This window comes from Empidonax traillii, unplaced genomic scaffold (genome assembly GCF_003031625.1).
Source record: "Empidonax traillii isolate 1590-97213 ecotype Southwest subspecies unplaced genomic scaffold, ASM303162v1 scaffold1184:size321399, whole genome shotgun sequence".
NCBI lineage: Eukaryota > Metazoa > Chordata > Aves > Passeriformes > Tyrannidae > Empidonax > Empidonax traillii.
In genome coordinates this window covers 201,500-209,295 of record NW_020956377.1, presented here as the reverse complement: position 1 = coordinate 209,295, position 7,796 = coordinate 201,500, and the positions used below count along the sequence as shown (strand labels likewise).

The 7,796-nt window shown below is 50.8% G+C and overlaps 1 protein-coding gene across 2 annotated transcripts in view; it reads left to right on the top strand.

Moving 5' to 3' along the window:
- Positions 1–470: 470 nt before the first annotated feature.
- The window catches only part of RALY (RALY heterogeneous nuclear ribonucleoprotein), a 72,753-nt gene continuing 65,427 nt past the window's right edge, over positions 471–7,796 (top strand). For both annotated transcript variants that reach the window (XM_027905642.1, XM_027905641.1), the window contains exon 1: positions 471–559. The gene's annotated coding sequence lies outside the window, so the exon portion shown is untranslated. The remainder of the gene's footprint in view (positions 560–7,796) is intronic.

The following is a 7,796-nucleotide window of genomic DNA, read 5'->3' as shown; positions in this document are numbered from 1 at the left end:
TCCTTCAGTTTCAAACCACATTTTCTGTGCAGGAAAAACAAACAATAAACAACACCATGAAACGTTTTTCCTGTGGGATGTTTCAGTTTGAGGAAACTCTAATTTTCCCGTGTAAATCCCAGCCACTGTGACCAAAAATTCCTGCCCGCCTCTATCCGCCGGTTTCCGTGTTCTCTGCCAGCATTAACCTGATGCAGGAGGCTTTTTTGTGGGATTTCTGGTGCCCAAGCCACCCTGAACCACCCCCAGCAGCTCTCCCAGCGCTCAGCCCTGCAAACACAACCACCTCTTGTCTGCTCCCCTTCCAGGTCCCTGCTAAGCAGCTCAGAGTCTTAGCTCGGAAAGTCCCGGCTCTGATCCTTGCAGACATCCAGCAGCTTTGCTTTCCAACACCACACTCCCTGCTCTGCTGAGGGTTAGAAAGTACTGGATTATCCTCTTACCATCCCCCTGTGTCCTGGTTCTTGCAGGGTGAGGCTGAGACCGCCGAGGGGTTGTGCGCCTGCTCCCGCAGCGCCGACGGGAGGACTGACAAACCCCAAGTGCCCAGCCAGCCCCGGTAAGTAAATGTGCCTTGATGTACTTTTGGATGTGAGGAATGGCGGGGGAGATCCCTGCAATTCCCAGTTTTGGGGCTGGGGGGCTCAGCAGTGGGATTTGGGGCAGCACAGACACCGGTGCGTGAGGTGATGACTTGTCCGAGTGGCTCTTCGTTCTGGAGTCGGGCTGAAGGTGTGTCCCTTTGAGCCTGCTGGCCGAGGGCTCATCCTGCCTGCTCTGGGTGCTCAAGGAGCCAGAGGTTGCTGGATTTGCTGGGAACCTGCCACTCCCCTCAGTGCTGTTGGTGACAGAGACAGGATTGCTTTAATTTACACCCTGCAGGGCAGGTTGGTTTCGCTGTGGGCACGGTGGGTTTTGGTGTGTTTGCATTTCTGATTCACAGCTTGTGTTGCTTCTGAAAGTCACCTCTGCAGTTTGCTGTGGTGAAGGTGAATGTGAGTGTGACTTCTGAGCAGCCTGACCCTCCTGTGCACGTCCCAGAGCAAGGAGCTGCAAGGAGCAGCTGGGTGGAAGTGCTTCCCACAGGGAACATCGTGCTTGGGGCAGGCACACACCTCACAGAGCTGCTGGGGGGGATGGAGGGTGCCCAGAGCTTGGTCAAACCCCTGGTGCTGTCTGTGCACAGGGCAAGCAGAGCAGCCTCTGGCACAGGGGGTGGCAGAAGAGGGCTCAGGGGATTTCCTTGGACATCAGCACACGGGGGTTTGTTAGTGCTTTGGGCAGGACAGAGGTGCCCATCCCCAAAGGGTACAGCAGCGTCCTCAGGCCACAATTTAGGAAGAGAACCATCTCCCAGGTGCCAACAGACATAGCACTGTCAGGACACGAACTTGGACATCCCCCAGACCCAGCCTGGCCAGGCAGGCTGAGCTGAGAGCACCTCTGTGAAGAAGAGGTTTTGTGGAAGGATGGGAGAGGATTTGGGGATCAGCTCCAGTGACAGCATGACCTGGGTATTGGGAAATTCTGATCCAGAGTCACTGTGGCTGTTGGAAACTTGCTGTGCTTCCTGAGCAGTGAGATCCATGAGGACCAGAGGTGAGAACTCTCTCTCTGCCCTGGTGTGAGCTTTGTTTTGTGGAGAATGGAGCAGCAGGACTTCATGTGAATAAAACCTGGGGTTTGCTTCAGCAGAGGGTGGATGAAGATTTCAGGCATGAAGATGGAGTGGTGTGATGTTTTCAGCAGTGCCCTTTCCCTTCCAGTTCCCAGGCAGATGGATAAAAACAGGAATCATAGATTAACAAAATGGTTTGGATTGGAAGGGACCTTAAAGCCCATCCAGTTCCACCTCCCTGCCATGGGAAGAACAGGGACATCTTCCACCAGCCCAGGTTGTTCAAAGCCCTGTCCAGCCTTGGACACTTCCAGGGATGGAGTCCTCAGTTTCCAGTTCAGCAGGTTTTACAGTCCTGGTGTTTTAATTGGTATCACAGTTGTTTTTTTTTCTTTTCCTTGAGAACTTATATAAGAGGGAGAAAATATAAGTGTGATCAGGTAAAACTTCTCATCACACAGGCAGGAGCTGTGCTGCTGTGTCATGGACCTCAGGAGACACCGTGTACAGTAATCCAAGAGTTTTACACTTCCTACTTTATTTGGAAGTCTAATCCAAGAAACTCCAAATAGCAGAGGTGTAAAGATTCACCTGAACTTTTTCCAAAGCAAGATCAGGCAGTTCAGGGAGAAAAGGAACTTGAGTTTGCTTCTGATTTGTCTGCAACCACTTCCTGCTCTAGCTTAGTGTATCTGCCCACAGTGGTAATGAGAGTATTTTGACACAAAGTAGGACAAAAAAATTCCTGGCACACAGAGATGTTAAACAAATGAACTGGCTAAAAACCCTCTTCTGCTTGAATAAGACAACTACTGTGCCCTAATTCCACAGACCAGGATTTAGCTCAGCAAATGAAATTATGGGTTTCAGCAGCGTCGAAGAAATACATGATTTATTTAGTATTGACGACATTTTTCCAAAGGACACTGCCAGAAACTTTGAAAAGTTTTGTTTTGGCTGCTGGCACATGAAACAGGGCTTTAAACTATGGAGCCTTCTTTTTGTATCAGGGATTTGCTGGAAGTGGAGGAAACTGTCTTTCATCTGGTGAGTTCTTCTCTTTCACAGGACTCCTGAACTCCGAGCACTGTGCTGGTTGATTATTTGCTTTTTCATTTTTTCACTTCTCCCTCCAGTTATTGGTGGCACACAGAATAAAAGGTTGAAGCTCCCTATTTCCTGGGAGGTGCCAGTAAAAACTGTGGCAATACCTGTCATTCAGGCAGCTGGAGAAGAACACTGAGAGTAGTGGAGGAAGGCTGATGAAAATGCCCATTATTCCAGCAATGAGGGGGAAGGTCATCAAAATCCCTGTTATTGAGCCCATCAGCGCAGGGTTGGCAGTGTCCCATAATGAGAGGACATGGAGCATCCTCAGCAAACACTGGATGGCTGAAGTTTTCTGTGTGTCTGAGACAAACCTCAGTGTCAGAGGGGCCGTCACCGTGTCTGAGCACAAATAAATCCCGACTCTAATCACCTGCTCAGGTGGTTTATGAGCTCCAGCAGTTCCTGTCCTGCCAGGATTAGGGTGGCACTTGGTGGCCCTTTAAGCCACGATCTGTGGTGACCTTCTTAGCACCCCGTGGGCCAAGGAAGGATGTAAGAGGTTCTTAATTTAGAGGAGCTGGTGGGTCAGGAGGAGGTCAGGGGTGTCAGTGCCCAGTGAGGGCGGAGCAGTGTCTGGCATGGGGGAGGCTGGGGGACATGGACCTCACAGGGGTCAGGATCCACTCTAAACCTACCAAACCGTGGGACTGAGTTGTCCTCTGTGCCTCAGAGGCTTTCCCAAGGCAGTGAATGGACAGTGGGATCGCTCATGTCAGGTTGGAATTCATTCCATAGGGCTCCACAGGTGTCCTGAACCATCAGAAACCATCAGAGGTCAGGGTGTGGAGGACACTAACAGAAATTCCCTGCAAAGCTAATGCTCCCCAACCTTTATCTACTGTGAAAAAAATGCAGAGAGCCAGTTAAAACTCCTTTCTAAGCTCTCTGGAAGGATCGCTCATGTCTGTGCAACCCTCTGAAGGGGTTGGTTGGAGGATGTTCCCAAGCATCTGGTTCATCTGGAACAGCTTTTACCACCAGCAGTGGGCTCTGCAGGCTGAGCTCCTGTGTCAGCAGCTCTGAGGTTCTCTGGGATGGAGCCATCCCCTCCCTTTGCCTGTGGGAGCTGAGCGTGGCTGGCTGGGCGTGGGAACCCAGGCAGTTCTGACCTGGGATCAGGTTTTCCAGTGAGAGCCAAGTCCTGACCCACTGAACTGCCATTCTTCACGCTGGAGCCTTCAGAGTGGAAGAATAGATGCTAATTAACCCTTCATTAACTGCCTCATGGCTCTGTACCTGTGGTTACCTGGGCTTTTAAATAAGCAAATTAATTGCCTGAAGCTCTCAGCTGCTCTGCCAAAGCAATAGGAAAGATGCCAAATGATGGATGCAGGACAGGCCATGGCCAGACCTTCCTTCCCACTGAGGGAGCAAAAAGCTGTGGAACTCAGGTGTCTCTTCGTATCTGAGAAGAGTATTGGGTGTGATTTAAGGTCAGCAAGGCTGAACAGCAAATCAAACCTGTGTTCACACAGCAAACATGATCCTGGGCATTGCACTGTACCTGCTTTGGGATGTAAAACCTCGAGAAACCAGGAACACTCCAGCACATTGTGATTCTAAACCTATCAATTCAATCAAAACACAACTCAAAGAAAGCCACGGGTTAATAACACCTTCCTGAGCCAACAATTCATCTCTAGAGCTGAGCTGGCTTCCTGTGATCAACCAAAATGTTTGATTCTCTCAAGAGCTGAGCAAGCCATTCATAATGAACACTCAGTTTTCTGCAAACCTCGATCTTCTCGAAATGTGGTGTCGGTTTAAATTATCTGATTGAGGGATTTTTTTTTTTTTTTTCATTTCTGGATTTGCTTTTCAAAATATCTGCTTCTCCAGACTTGATGGTTAATTCAGATTAAGGCAGTGAGTGAATGGAAGGTGTCAAATCTTTTCCCAAAGACCTGCTTGTGTAAACACCAGATGATGGCACGAGCCCTTCCCTCTGCCCTGGTGGAGGATAATTCCTGTGCTCAAACTCGGGCTGAAAATGTTTACAGAATGAAACCTTAGAAGTCTCAGAGTTGCTCCAGAGGGAAGGTTGGAGCTGCCCTGGGTGTTAATGGTGTCTCACAGGAGCATCCCACGTGTTCATTGAACAGGAACCCACCTGGAGGGAGTTTGTGAGGAGCTCCAGGAATGCTCACAGTGGGAGTGGGATGGGTTGTATTTATCACTTAAATCCTTAGAGAAACAAGCTCGTGGCCAGAGGGACTTAGGATGGGTTCTTCTCACCTCTTTCTGAACAATCAGCTCCTCACCATTTGTCTTGACTTCCCTATCACCTACAAGGTGTTTTCTCCTCTCCTCTCAAGAGCCCATCACTGCCCACTGAAGTAGTAAATGGGAGGGGAAGGGCAGGGGACAGGATTTCATGCCATGTTTCAGTGTCTGCCTCAGGGTTCAAGTTCTCTCCATAATTTCCCAGATTCCCTGTTCAGCTGGCTGGGCTTCAGCCATCAAAGGCTTCCAGTCACTGTTGAGGGCCTGGATTTACGACCACAGAATCTAAGATCAAGTCCAACTATTAACCCAGCACTAAAGCAGGTGCAATTCCCCAGTTCCTCAATTCTGAGCCCAAAAGGGAACAGCTTTTCTGCTCCAGTTTGAACTGCTGTTATGCCCATGAAGACACTGGCACAGGGGACAAGGGACCCCTCAGTGCTGCTCCTTCTCTCTGCCCTCTCCTGACCAGCTCCTGCTCTCTGGCTGCATCCCTGAGCACTGGAGCTGGAACGTGACTCAGAGAGCAGAAGGCACTGGGGGAAGCCTGAAAATGAAAATACAAAAATAGACCTCTTTCTTTGCACGTCTTCCCCTCAGCCTCCCTTTGCGGGGCTGGATTGGCGCGTGCCTGATGGGATCTGATGGCTCTGACCTTGGCAGATGCATCAGATGTGACATGTGAGCGTGGGTTTTGTTACTGGCTTTTTTAAGGAGAGAAATAAGGGTTAGCAAGAAACGCAGAGGGAGACAAACAGAGAGGTGGCCACGTTCCTTCCTCCACAGAAATCCAGGCCCGAGATTTGCTTTCAGCTTGGCCTGAACGGGAGATTTCAGGAAACGAGCCAAAAAGTTGCTTATTCTCCCATCCCCTTTCTGCAGCATTTCGTTATCAGATGTGCTGCTTCTTGAGGCACTGACCTTTCACAGGCTGTGCTGTGACAGAAGATGTGTGTAATGTGAGGGCCCCTCGTGCTGCCTGGAGAGGTTGGGCTGGATCCCTTTCCCTGTGTGCCGTGACATCCAGAGGGTGTGGGATGATGCTACACACACACCCTGTGTCTGGTGAGCTGTCTGAGGTGGGGTTGTGGGTTTTTTTTCTCGTAAAATCCTTTCTTCTTTATTTCTTCCTGAGGGTGGAGGTTCAATTAAAAATGCAGGATTGGTGGATCAGCGAGGATGACCTCGGGATGTGCTGGGTCCCCAGCTTTCCTCTGGTAGGTGAACTCTGCAGAGACTCCCCAGGGCAGTGGGCACGGCCCCAAGGCTAACAGAGCTCCAGGAGGGTTTGGACAACTCTCTGAGGGAAGGGTGGGATTGTTGGGGTGTCTGTGCAGGGCCAGGACTTGGGCTGGATGATCCTGTGGGTCCCTTCCAGCTCAGGAGATCCTGTGATTTTTTTTAGGCAAGCACTTGGTAATGGGCTGTTCCCACTCCCTTCACAGGACAGGGACAAACAGGGACCGTGACAGGGACTCTTGCCTGTTTTTCCTGGAGAAATGCCTGATAATCAATCCTTGTTTCATTCCTCCACATCTTTCCCTAAAAGGCTGGGTTTGCCGTACTGGGAACCAGGATGTGGTGCCTGCTCCCTGTTCACCTCCCATGGGTTATCTCCCCAAAGAATCATGGAATCATTAAGTTTGGAAAGGACCTCTAAGATCATCGAGACCAACTGTGGACCAGCACTGCCAGATCCACCACTAACCCTTGTCCCCAAGTGCCACATCCACGTGTTTTTTGAGCACTTCCAGGGATGGTGACTCCACCACTGCCCTGGGCAGGCTGTGCCAGTGCCTGACCACCCTTTCAGTGAAGAGATTTCCCCTGATATCCAGTCTAAACCTCCCCTGGCACAATTTGAGGCTGTCTCCTCTTGCCCTTGTTACCTGAGAAAAAGAGACCACCCACCCCTCCAGCTCCACCCTCCTGTCAGGGGGTTGCAGAGAACAATAAAAAATACACCCTTTTCTTCCTCTCTTTACATTACAACTTCCATGAGAATGTATCTGCTCCCTGTTACTTGTGGGGTGCCATGAACCATCCCTTGGCTACCTGCAGTCCTGCTCAGAAGCCAAAGAGAAGTTTGTTGAGGCAGGGAGAGAGATTTTGGGGCCTCTGAGCTTTCTCTGATGTTGTTAATTATCCGTTACCTCTTGTCCTGCTTCCCTTGCAAGCATCCCCTGCCTGCTCAGCGTCCCCTGGGACCTGTGGAAGTCCTTGTGCTTCTTCTGGTTGGGTGGCTCTGAATCTGTTCCTCGTGCTTTGGTGTTGCTTGTGCCCCTCCTGCTCCATCCCAACGTTTCGCCGCATTCTTTTATTTTTCATTTCCTTCTCACGGCTTTGGGTGCTTTTGTTATTCCTCCTTCCCTTCTCTGGCAGAGGTGTCTCTGCTCATAATCTTCTTAGCACTGAGGCAGCCTCTTCACCTCAAAGAAAGCTGCTTGAAAGGCAGGTGGGAGCCAGACTTGGCCCGCTCTTTCTCTCCCCCTGGGGCTGGAAGGGCCAGAAAAATCTCTGTGGAATCATTTCACGGAGTCACAGAGCGATTTGGGTTGGAAGGGACCTCGAAGCTGACCTCATCCCACCCCCCTGATGTCCCACCAGCCTGAAGAAGGTGCATCCACTCCTGGGATGGGCTGAACTGGGCAGCAGGAGCTGGGGATGCCTCCAGGGAAGGATTTAGGGAGCCTGTGGGTTCGTTCTGCAGAGCCAGAGGGAGGCAGCCAGCTGCAGCCTGACCTGTTCACCCCTTCCCTGTGTCTCAGCAGACACACATGGAAGACACCCAGGTAAAATCTCCCATCCTGCAGCAGCTCCCATGTCCCCTCCTTCGGGCCTGTCC